Source organism: Rhinolophus ferrumequinum, chromosome 13, assembly GCF_004115265.2.
Source record: "Rhinolophus ferrumequinum isolate MPI-CBG mRhiFer1 chromosome 13, mRhiFer1_v1.p, whole genome shotgun sequence".
Taxonomy (NCBI): domain Eukaryota; kingdom Metazoa; phylum Chordata; class Mammalia; order Chiroptera; family Rhinolophidae; genus Rhinolophus; species Rhinolophus ferrumequinum.
In genome coordinates this window covers 21,260,005-21,273,338 of record NC_046296.1, presented here as the reverse complement: position 1 = coordinate 21,273,338, position 13,334 = coordinate 21,260,005, and the positions used below count along the sequence as shown (strand labels likewise).

General features: G+C 40.8%; 1 protein-coding gene across 13 annotated transcripts in view; it reads right to left on the bottom strand.

The window, feature by feature from the left end:
• The window catches only part of AAK1 (AP2 associated kinase 1), a 160,073-nt gene that overhangs the window by 97,956 nt on the left and 48,783 nt on the right, over positions 1 to 13,334 (bottom strand). The gene's annotated exons all lie outside the window — the stretch shown is intronic.

Genomic DNA, 13,334 nt, shown 5'->3' with positions numbered 1-13,334 from the left:
CAGTAAAGTTGAAAAGATCATACTGCAAACATCCATATACCCCCCAGCTAGAGTTTACAATTGTTAATATTTGCCAAATTTGTTTTATCACATATTTATCATCCATCTATGCAAACATCAACTCATCCTATTTTTGATGCATTTCCAAGGAAGTTACAGACCTCACTCGGTGCACTCTACCCTAAATACTTCTGCATGCTTTGTCTTTAACTAGTGTTCGGAGTTCATGGTTCTTTGGGGGGTAGGGGAGAAGTAAAATCTACTTATAGTGAAATGTATAAATCTTAAGTGTATTACTGGATGAGTTCTGATAAATGCATACTCATGTAATCCAAACCCTATAAAGATATAAAGCCTTTCCATCACATTCAAAGTTCCCACGTGCTCCTTTCCAGACAATCCCACCCTCATAGCCGCCTATAGACAATCACTGTGTTGATGTTTTTCATCAACTACTAGTTTTGCCAGCTTGAGAACTTCATATAAAAGGAATCATACGATACATGCTTTTTTGTGTAAGGGTCTTTTACTTATGATAATAGTTTATACTGTTAAGTGTACAGGGCAGTTTATTACTTTTATTGCTGACTAGTATGTCATTATTTGAATAAACCTGTTTATCCTTTCTCTTAAAGACAGACATTTGGGTTATTTCAAACTTGGAGCTATTATGAAGAAAGCTCTATATGCATTCTTGTACAAGTCTTGCGTCATGTTTTTATTTCTCTTGGGTAAATACCTAATACCCAAGAATATATATAAGTGCTGGGCTACTAGGTAGGTGTATATTTAATTTTACAAGAAACTGCCAGACCTTTCTTCAAAGTGGCTGTATTATTTTATACTCCCATCAACAATATTGCCTGGTTCTGGCCCAAATCCATCTCCCAATGCTCTCTCCTCCCCTACCACCAAGGTTTCAGAACTTGAACTTTTTTGCTGCTTTATTCCCAGGACACTTACACATGCTATTCCCTCTGGGTGGAATATCCTGTCCCAATCTTCTGCTTGATAAAAGGAGTTCAAGATGGTTAAAATAACACCTCTTCGGTGAAGTCTTCCCTTTCCCTGACAATGACCCCCAGGCTTTCATATTCCAGTCCACGTAGGGCTGGTACCTCTATTGTTGCACTTAGCACAATGTATCATGAGGACCTATGATACGCTAATCTCTCCACCAGACAGGCTAAGGCAAAGAAGGGGCCACTCTTTTCTGCCCTGGTAGAAATAATATTTGTTATGTTATCGTCATACTTTATATTATATCATACTTTATAAAGTATTTTTTACATGAAGTATACTATATATACTTTAGGATACTCTAATGTTATCATTAAATACCAGTTTAAGGACTTTGAATACTGTGAAACCAAAAAGACAACATTTTACATTGTTCTCTAGGTGGGGGCACTTGAAAAATGAGTCATCAAGGAAAATTTAAACGGCAAGAAGTGCTTCTTATTTCTCTCTGAATCCTCATGGCTAGCATAGTACCTGGTACATGGCAGATGATTAATAGATGTTTCATAAGTTAATAGCATATGTAATAATGTCGTTTCCCTGCTTATAATTCTTCTCTAGCTCTTAACCATCTACAAGATAAAATCCGCACCTTCCTGTGGCGTACAAGGCCCACAATGAACTGGGCTCCTGCACTCGGTGTTGTTGCTTGTATTCTCTATCTGGAGTGTCTGTCTTCTCTTTAATTAGTAAACTTGTAACTGTGAAGTCCAGGCTCACACCAGGACTCCTGTGTGAACTTTCATCTAACAGAATGCCCATCTCCGTATTCCTGTCTTACCCTGATTATATCTCTCTCGTCTGCATATCAGTCTTTCTCACTAGGACTATATTTTCTCAGAGGACAAAGATTTTACTTTATTTTTATTCACTGTAGGGCACACATTGGTCTAGCTTACCATACCCTCCACCCCATGCTGAAATAATTGTTAGAAATGTTGTATCAAGTGACCCCCTTCTCCTAACCACTAACTGGACCAGGAGTGGGCAGCTGGCAAACGTTCTCCACTGAGAATCCGAGTGACAACATCAGGAACTGTAATCAGATGGTGCTGTGCAACCATATAGACTAGACTGGTGGCTCCTGTCAGTCACGTGCATGCTCACAAATAAGCAGAGAAGGGTGTTCTCCAAAAAAGGCAAGCAAATGGAACAGACACTGGAAGAAGAAGCTGCAGTCAAAGACTATGCGTCTCCAAGGGGAGATGGGCCGTGAGAAGAGCCACCTGATAACTTTCTGACACTCACAAAATCCAGCTTCTCATCCCGCTGTTGGGTTCTGAAACGGTCCCCTGTACTTATCCAATAAATTCTATTTTTCACTTACTCTAATTTGAATTAAACTTCTGTTCCTGGCACCCGATGACCCTAAGATATTTTCCAATAATATTATATGTTTACAAACTACACGAGCTCTGATACAATCGAAGTTCTAACAATTTCAACCATTATAGGCTCTTTTAACAAAAAGTATCCATAATAGTGTGTTAAAACAGAGCACTAACAACTGCAACGAAAGAATGAGAACTTTTAAGTGACGGACTAGATTTACAGCAAAACAGAACCTGCATTAGTACACAAAGATCTAAGGAAGAAAATGGTCCAAAATCTATTGGGGAAAGGACCGTGACAAGGTCCTTGACAGGGAAGCCAGTCTGCACGGTAACCTTTCTCGGGCTCCCAGGTCAGGGGCAGGGAGTAGGACACAAGATCCCTCATCCTCAGCGCACTCTTTATCTGGGGATGGCGTGGAGAGGGTTTTTACCTGGAGTTACCAGAAAGTAATCATAGAGAAGAGGATTTGGCCCTCTGATGGGAGGAAACGGACAGGGCGAAGTCTTTCATATCAACTGTAAAAAGAACTCAGCGACGGACACACCTGGAGAGGCCTACCAAGAAGGTAAGTCTCCAAACGGACCAGGAGCATACAACCAGCGGCAGTGCACTCAGTTACTCGAGGGGGGAACTCGCTCTGCCTTTGGTGTAAAACCAGGGTCAGGACGAGCGGGGGTGAGCAGAGTGAGGCACTTGCCATGAGCACAAAATGACAAAGTCCGTAGTAAGGGTCTTTCCTTTTGACTCAGGCTGCAGTATGACTGGCACAGCACCGTTAAGCTGATCCTGTCTTTGTTTTAATTTCTCGTATTTTGTTCATCACCATTTCTTGCATTAATTTTTATTTATAAATACTGCATTAAAATATTATGTATGTTGATTTCTGAGGTTTTGGGTGCCCCTTTAAATTCTGCACTTGAAGTGTCTTCCTCTAGTCCTGGCTCTATGGGAAACTGTTCTCGTCACGGCAGAGAAACCTGCCCAGGGATCGATGTCCATGCCGTCTTTCCACTCTGCTCCATGGGAGGCGTGAGAGATCAAGACATTCCTCAGGGGAGGCGAAGGAACTCAGTGAGGGCCTCCAATGGATGCAGGGGTGGGAACCAGGAAGAGACACAGGACTGTGCAGTCAGTTCCTGGCTCTCAGTCAGAAGTAGCGACATAGGAAAGCTCCAAGGATGGCCTATTCCTAAGCACCCGTGGGCACAGATGAGATCAGACTTGACTCAGGCACCAAACAAACATAAAGAAACTAAGCTTCACTGACACAGAGACCAAGTGTTAACAGCCTAGATACCAAATGAGTATAAGCTCATCAATTAAATTGATAATAAATCAGTACCAACCAAAAGAGAACAGAGAAATATGGGTTAGGAAGAAAGGTAGGTCTTCCAATAACCACAGTCTTGGAGGCTTCTGGGTCAGGACAGAAAAGTTAGAAGCCTAGGGAAAAATATCAGAAGCTTAATTAGGAAAGTGCTTACTTACTCAGGAGCCAATACAAGGAACCAAGAGAAACCAAGATGTCACAAGATTCTAAGAGATTTATGCCAAACAAGGAAGGGAAGTAGATCTAAAGAGCAGAGGATCCCACCCAACCTGGGAGTAAGAGTATAATTCTACCCAAGTATCCAGTACCACTGGTAGGGCTACACCTCAATAAAGTTGAGGAGAGGGAAAGGAATGAGAGCTGAGTATTCCCTAAGCTGAATCAGCAAGCAGTCTGAGTTAGGCAGGCTTACCGTCTGGTATGGCTGTCAGCAGGCCTGTGCCTCAAAAGCAACACAGAAATATGTATAAAAAGGCCAAAAGATCTTTTGACTCAAAAATTTCATTTCTGGAAGTCTATCTTAAGGAAATAATCTGAAATATTCACAAAGTGTACAAAAAAAAAAATGCCCAAAACAAAAAAATTACAAGTACAACAAATGGAAATTTCTTAAAAATCCAGTAAGAAAAGATTTGGATTTAATGCAATCCCATCAAAATCCCAATGGCATTTTTAAAAGAAATAGAACAAAAAATCATCAGATTTGTATGAAACCACAAAAGGCTCTGAACAGCCAAAGCAATCCTAAGAAAAAAGAACAAAGCCGGAGGTATCACACTCCTTGACTTCAAATTATACTACAGAGTGACAATAATCAAAACAGCATGGTATTGGCAGAAAAACACACAAAGACCAATGGAACAGAATTGAGAACTCAGAAATAAACCCACATATATATGGGCAAATAACTTTTGACAATGGAGCCAAAAACATACAATAGAGAAAAGAAAGCCTCTTCAATAAGTGTGCTGGGAAAATTGGAAAGCCACAGTTAAAAGAATGAAACCAGACTGCAATTTGTCACCATACACAGAAATTAACTCAAAATGGATCAAAGAAATAATAAAATACATAGAAGAAAACATAGGTACTTATGGACCTTGGTCTTAGAGAGGATTTTATGAATTTGACCCCAACGACCAGGGAAGTAAAAGTAAAAATAAATGAATGGGACTATATCAAAGTAAAAAGCTTCTGTATAGCAAAAAAAACCCATCAACATAACAAAGAGGCAACCAAACAAATGGGAGAAGATATGTGCAAACTTCTCCAATAAGGAGCTAATATCCAAAATATATAAGGAACTCATACAACCCAACAACAAAAAACCCCAAACAATCCAATTAAAAAATGGACAGAGGACCTGAACAGATGCTTCTCCCAAGAAGACATGCAAACAGCCAACAGATATATGAAAACATGTCCAACTTTACTCGCTATTAGGGAAATGCAAATTAAAATCACAGGGAGATACCACCTCAGACCTGTCAGAGTGGTGATTATCAACAAGACAAGTACCGTGTTTCCCCGAAAATAAAACCTCGCCGGACAATCAGCTCTAATGCGTCTTTTGGAGCAAAAATATAAGACCCGGTCTTATCTTATTATAATATAAGACCGGGCCTTATGTAATATAAGACCGGGTCTTATATCAATTTTTGCTCCAAAAGACGCATTAGAGCTGATTGTCGAGCTAGGTCTTATTTTCAAAGAAACAGGGTAATAACAAGTGTTGGAGAGGATGTGGAGAAAAATACACTGCTGGTGGGAATGTAAATTGGTACAGCCATTATGGAAAACATTATGGAGGTTCCTCAAAAAATTAAGAATAGAATTACCATATGACCCAGCAATCCCTCTTCTGGTATCAACCCCCAAAATTTGAAAACATTTACCGGTAAAGATATACGCAACCTATGTTGACTACAGCATTATTCACGATGGGCAAGACATGGAAACAACTGAAATGCCTTCTATAGATGATTGGATAAAGAAGACGTGGTACCTATGTGTATACACAATGTAATATTACTTGGCAATAAGATGAAATACTGCCATTTGTGACACCATCAATGGATCTTGAGATTATCATGCTAAGAGAAATACGTCAGACAGAAAAAAACAAGAACCTTATGATTTTACTCATATGGAGAATATAAAACAGAAAGCAACAAACAAACAAAACTCAGAGACATAGACAACAGTTTAGTTACCAGATGGGAAGAGGAGTGAGGTGAAGGCAGAAGAGAGTAAAGGGAGTCAAACATACGAGTATAGGTACTTGACTTTGGGTGATAAACCCACAAAGCAACACACAGATGATGTATTATAGAATTGTACACCTGACACCTATATAATCTTATTAACCAATGTCACCCCAATACATTTAATAAAATTTAAAGTTTTCTTAAAAAGACAAAATCCTCTACACCAAGGAGACACAGACTTGAAGTAACATGAAGAATGAAAATTATTTAGTGGTATTGAGGGGCACATGAGGAAAGTACTAATTTGAAATGAAGGAAAAGCTCTGCCCTGGAAAAAAAACACCTAGTACTGTAGAGTTAATTCAGTGTCTTTATTGTTGATGTTTGTTACAGAGAAATTTGGTGTATCAGAGCTGTTCTTTAAAGAATGAGATAACTGTTCATTGATAAATTATCACCATATCCATCACGACTGACCGTTTTGACCTAATTTTCCTGTCTATCATCCAATCCCTGCACATTTGCGCAGGTATTTCTCCCTAACAATTTCTACTACACCCTACATCACATTGTATATTTGGGAATATGAGCCATATTTGGAGTGCGCATTCGCCACTGATATCGGACAAATAAGCCAGAAGCAAAATCATTTTTTTGACTCTAGGATACTAAAATGAAACAAATTGCTTAGAAATAACAAAATGAGGCTTAAAAGGCTAGGATAAATATTCCCTGCATTTTCTGAAAAATACCAATATTAGCCATCAAGGACACAGGCCATCTAGTTCCTTTAGCATCACTGTATGAGCCATAGTTTCCTTATAAGTAGTTTTATTTTTGCCAATTACATATGATTCTGCCATTCAACTGTTATTCAAAATTAATATTCAATTGTGCTTATAGGTATGTACAATACATAAATTAATAAATGCTAATACAAAAGAAAAAAAAGAGAAGATTTGGTTAAAAAATTAAAGTTTGTTCATACAAAAGAACATTATGTAGCCATTAAATATTTCACATTTTAATATGTTAAAATGCAAACAATATATTCAATAAGAAGAACAAGATAACAAAGCTCTAAATTTATTAAGAACACAACTACGTAAAAATGCACATGGTAGCAAAACAACTAGAAGACAATACAACAAAATGCTGTAACTGAAACAATCAAAAGAATTTTCTAAGACTGAGATACCTGTGGATGATGGCATTATAGCTGACAATTTTCTTCTGTATCCTTTTCTCTATTTTACAAATTTTCTATAATGACCATATATTATCTTTCTTATATATATATATTTTTAAAAAAAACCTCTTAGTTGTTTGTTTTTAAATAAAAACCTGCCCTCCAAACCTGGGAACGCGTTTTAAGAAAGCAAGTCTCCAAAAAGGACCAGGAACACACCTGCACCAACCAATGAACTAAATTAAATGCAGAGAGCAAGTTCTCTGCCTTTTGGTGTAAACCAGGGCTGGCACTAACATGAGGGCAGCGAGGCACTTGCCTAGGGCACAAAATTTAAGGGAAGACCAAAAACTCAGTGATGAAGATCAATAATATTTTAATGTATGTTAAGTGAAAATTAATGCAAAAAAATCCACAGTGACAAATTCCACATTTTTAAATAAAGTCAAGATCAGTATTGATTTTTTTCCCTTTGCCTTAGGCTCCAATCTGGCTGGGTATAGCGCTGTTACTGATCCTGTCTTTATTTCAAATTCTGACATTTTGTCCCTTGTAGTGTTTTGCATTACTTTGCTTCTATGCTTACTGTAATCCTGACTAGCTAATTTCCTGGAGAGTTTTTCAACCCCTGCAATCACAGTCAGGCATGAGGTGGACCAATGCCTGTCTGGTCTGATGGCAGCGCTAAGCAAGAACAAAAAAAGGATGATGGCCTAGAGGGAGGAATCCCGTCTAGAGAGCCCCCAGGGACTGTCCCGGTTCCCCTAGACCACAATGCTAGCTCAACCTCTCTTCCGTAACCCCTCTCTCCGCTGGGGTTAAAATAGGAAAACTTCTTTCCATTCAGAAAATACATAATATACAATGACTGACATCCCCACCATAAAAAGGAGCATTAATTCTTAACGGAATACTATTTGTAAATATTTACATGTTAACAATCATGCTTGCGTTTAATGGTGGTATAAACACATATGCACACATAAACATTCAAAAAGTAAGCGAAGGAAAGTGAATTATAATAATCAGCTCAATTAACCATGCTTATGAGAAGTTCACCAAGGCCTGAGTCTGGCTACCTGGGGACAGGCATTGGCACAAATGCTCAGAAAAAATTTGTCTCTAGAGCTCAAGAGCTCAAGTCCATGATCACAGAAGCACCACCACCCAGGACAGCAGTCTGAAAAATTGGTCTGGTAATAACACAAACATAATCTGAATATAAGGAGAAAGAAACGTAACACACGCTATAACGCTCCATGGCATGAAGGCCCCATGGCTTATTCTCAGTCAGACCTTCACATCTTCCAGCTACTTTATGGCCTATCCCTCTAGGACACATCCAAAAATAGCCCCACTGAGCTTGAGCTCTGTGCCAAGCACTTTCACATGCATCATCTAATTGCATCCTCATGACAATCCTGTGAGGCAAGTATTATTATATCCGTCTACTCGATGGGGAACCACAGGGTCACTCTGTAAGCAGCAGAACCCCCAGAACCTGGGCGTGCGCCCAGTGCCCTGGATCTGTGCCTGGCAGGCTCATTTCCTGAAGCCCACCTCCAAAACATGCTTCCAAAGGCTCTTCCAGCATATTCTGTGATCATCTCATCCAATTATCCCTCATCCGTCAGAGACTCAAGTCCCATTTTACCAATAAGGAAAGTGAGACACAGCAAAGCAAAGAATTCGCTGAACTTTCCATTGTCTGACCTCTGGCACCGCACACTGCAGTGTGGGCCACTGGACTGTTCTGAGGAACCAGGCTATTCTGGAGAATTTACTCCCCCGCCGTGAGGGGAAAATGGTGCCCTCACACTCTTATCAGGTTCCATTCTAGGGAAAAACCCCATGACGAGGAGAGCTGAGGGACAGTCTAGGAGAGTGCCAGGTAACGACTAGCGAGTCAGCTTCCAGCACATCTTCTACCTTCCAGCACAGTGGAGACCATTTCCCAGACCTGCCAGCAGAACGAGACTGTGGGAGGGATTTCAGCTGCAAGGTTTGAGTTACATTCCTTCCTTTCAGGCCCTAAACCCCTCTTCTCTTCTCTTGTCCTTTGTATTCACCCTAACAGTAGGAGGCAGGGTGCAATCTATACTCTGGCCAAAGGAAAGGAGCCAGGTACTGGCAAGAGCGCTTTCCGTATCCCCACCACACGGGCTTCCACAAGAGGCATAAGGCCCCAGACCAAGCAGAGGTACATTTCAGTAAGGGCTGGCAGATTAGATCTGGGAGGCAGTGAGGGTGCTGGAGATGGGATTCTTATTCCTAAACGTGAGTTCTTTTCACCATCCTTGCATCTCTTTCACCTTCATCTTCACTCAGGCACCCTGGGGAGTTCAGGCTCTGGTGCAATGTGGTCTCAGCGGGAGGGGAAGGCCTGTGTTAAGGAGGAAGAAGAAGTAGAACTCACTGCACTTCGCTCCCACTCCCAGGGCTATAAAATGGAACACAGAGCCTTACCTCTCAGCTTTCAAGCAGTAATTAATTAAGGCAAGCCCAGCGTTTTTGGATGAAGTGAAAAATGGTTCGCACTGGACAAACAAAATCAGACCATACACAGATCCTAACAGAGCTACAGAGTACGTGATGGGGTTGTGGGAACTGTTTTCAGTGAAATTTCGAACAGAAAGATGCCTTTGGGCTTTAATCCGAATGATGAATATTAAGAGATGCTGACTGGTCCGAGCCTGCTTCATTGCAATTAGTGATTCAATCCTAAGGAAACCTGAGTCCATGCTGAGCACATCTCCAACCTGGCTCAGACAAGAGTTCAAATGCAACGAGATCCTGTTCCCAGGTGCACTGCCTTCCCCCCAGCTCCCACTGATCTATACAGCACAGCTGTCCTCTTTTGTTTGTTAAATTATTCTCAGGGTCAAGAGCGTCATTTAAAAAAGAATCTCAACACTGAAAGGGGACTCAACTCCTGCCTTTCCACCACGCCTACCTTCCAGCAGCTCTCTCAAGTCCTAACAACTCCAGAATCCACTCAGTGCCCTCAACTTGTGCACCCCTCCCTCTTCTAAGTTCCCTATATAAGCCCTTGCCCTGCCTCCCCGACCCCTCCTGTCTCTGGAGCCCATCAGTACCCCTTTAAGGACTTCACTGCAGAATTATCCCTCCTCTCTTGTATTTTCAATTGCTCCTCCCTACTGACTTCTCCCACCAGGATTAAAACATGCTCCAAGTCTCTCCAATCTTAAAAAGAAAAAATGAGGAGGAAAAAATATCTCTTCACCCCTTTCTTGATCCAACCACCATGTTTCCCCGAAAATAAGACCTGACCGGAAAATAAGCCCTAGCATGATTTCTCAGGATGACATCCCCTGAACATAAGCCCTAATGCGTCTTTTGGAGCAAAAATCAATATGAGACCCGGTCTTATTTTTGGGGAAACATGGTAGCAACCACCTCTTTCTTCTCTTTCACAACCAGACATTTTTAATTGCCTATACTCCTCTCTCTCTCCACCTACCTCCCATCATGCAGAAACCTCTTGTAATCTGGTTTCTGCCCTCTCCAAGGCCCTCTCTGTGGTTCAATCCAGTGCACTACTTTCCAGATGTTATCTCATGTGACAGTCACGCAGCACTGCTCACTGGGACACCCTGCAATCAAGCACTCTTTCCCCTGGGCTTCCACAGGAAAGGGCATTACATGCTCAGCTCTTCTCCTCTGTTTCTGCCCACTTCTTGATCTCCTTTAGTCATTCATCCGCTTCCTGTTCCTCAAATGCTACTGTTTTTTAAAGATTCAGTCCTGAGTCATCTGTGTTCGGCTCGATACATGCTCTGTAGGTGAGTGTATCCATTAAGCAGTTAAACATACTTTAATTACATTCATAATATTGACATCTATCCCCATTGGTCCGGACTCACATCCTGGACTTTCTCAATTAACCTGACAGACATTGTCACTTAATAATTTTCATAGACACTGCAAATTGAATATGTTTAAAACTGAAATCAAGCCCTCTATGCCCCCCATACACACTTTCGAAACCTTCTTTCCTGGTTCCCTATTATCATGAATGTGACTGCCCCGTTTCCTATTTCAGCAACTCCCTCTCCCCAATATCCAACTAATTATCTGAGCTTATTGGTTTTTCTCCGTCTCTGTCAAATCTACTTCCTCTTCCCATACCCACTGCCACTGCCTTATTTCAGATCCTCCTCGTTTTTCTCCGGGAATTACAATTTCTTAGTGCATTTTCAGAATAGAGGGCTTTGGTGTATATGTCCAACTCAATGATTTACCTTCCTCTGGACATTCCCTTTGCCCCACCAGTCACGTCTGACTAAATAATACTCTACCCCACCTTTGCCAGAGTTGATGGGACCAGTACATCTGACTCAAGCTTGGGCCAATCAGAGTCTCTCTCCCTGAAAAGTGGAATTTGGTATTAAGTCCGTGCAGGCAACTTAAATTGTTAACAAGTGAAAGTGGGAGCTATACAGTAACCATATTAAGTCACGAGAATGAATGAGCAAAGTCCACCTGCAGAGAAAAATAGAAGACCAAAGCAGGAGCAGGAAAAAATTTAAATGAAAAAACCAGACATAAGAGAGCCAGAGATTCGTGAGAGGCTTCTTGTTCCTCACTCAGACCCTTCTCAAGGGTCCGCAGCACCCTTGCTCCCAGGTTCCATGACACACCTTATCTTTTGAATATTTTCCCTTTTGTATTTCAGCTAACTTAAGTGCGTAACTATTATGTGCCTATAAAAAGTCTTGATTAACACATTTGGATCAACTCACTTCTCCTCACTGGGTCTCAGTTTCCCATCTGTAACACTAGAAAACTGCATTAGATAAACTCTATGAAGGCAGGAATAACATGCAACTGTTTTCGGGCAGAGACCGTGTTATTTCTTCCTTCAGTCTATGCACAAAATGATGGTACTACCTACCCAAGGAAAGCCAAATGTATATTTTAGGATTGTTTTTTAATAATCAAGTTTTTAAAAGATTCTGAGTTTAAAAACAAACTAATAAAAGAATCTATTTTTAACTCAAAGACAGTGTTTTGTTCACGTCAATTTTCAACCCATTTACCATAAATGTACGTTTTTAAATTACTTCCTTTTTACTTTCTACATTACTTCCCTGAATGAAAACATTGCTCTGCAATTTCGTAGCTCTCAGATGGCACTCTGCAGGTAGGCCAGTCCACTTTCAAATGGGCCCTTTCTGAACAAATTTAGAGAATGCTTTTCACTATTCATTCTTACATTATTGCAGGAAAAAAAAAGATTCACTTTACAATGCAACATTGTATGCAGTGCACTAAGTGTTTTTCAAAAAAAAACAAAACCTTTTGTCCTCTCAACTGTCTCTAGATAAATTAATAGCCACTGATTAAGTATCCAATACACAAAGTACATATTACATCACTGATGAAGTACTTGGTAAATAACTAAGCGCTGATAAGGAGGCTGATTCAGCAGCCCTGGGTGGAGCCCTGGGATCTATTTTTTTAAAAGCCTCTCAGACAGGACAGATCATCTGCCAGTTTGGGGACCACTGCCTCAGGATCAGGGGCATTTCAGATCGTTCTGAAGTAAAAAGTAAAAACTGCTGTATACTGAGAACACTTAGAATAGAATCAGAGTCTCTATATTAAAAACCTTTGTGTGTGACTAAATTAAAATAATCGCTACCAGTGGTTTAGGGGTGAGAGAGGCGATAAGGAAGTTTGACCACACTGGCTCACTGTGTCTAAGGAAGGAAGCCAGTGACTTTGCAAATTCCTGTTCTCCTGAAAATATCTACCACTGGGGAAAGCGAAGTATACCATAATCCACACTCTAAATGGCTAGTCAAGAGCTTACTGAGAAACTTCTTTCCCAGACGTCTGCTCAAGCTCAAGTGTCAATGCTAGGCAAGTTGGGGAAAAAGAGAAAGGATATCCCAAGGTTGTTAAAGAATCAGGGCCCAACAAGAAGTTGCGATCAAAGCGAAAGAGGAGGCAAGCTCAGTGTGGAAATAAATCTTTCTGCTCCAAAGCCTTTGCAAACTCACAGAAAAAAATGCTGATGTCGAGCACCTGGAAACTATTCCCTGCTGCTCTGAGGACTCTGCTGAAAGTGAAGACAGCAGTGAGTAGCCCCACTTGATGCCCAAAGGGTCATGTCCCTGGACTGTGCGGTTTTGTCACTGACACTGCCACAGAATTCCTGGCAACATTTCAAATAAATCTCCACGTGAGATACCAAGGGGTAACAGAAAGAATAACAGGCCAAGAGTCA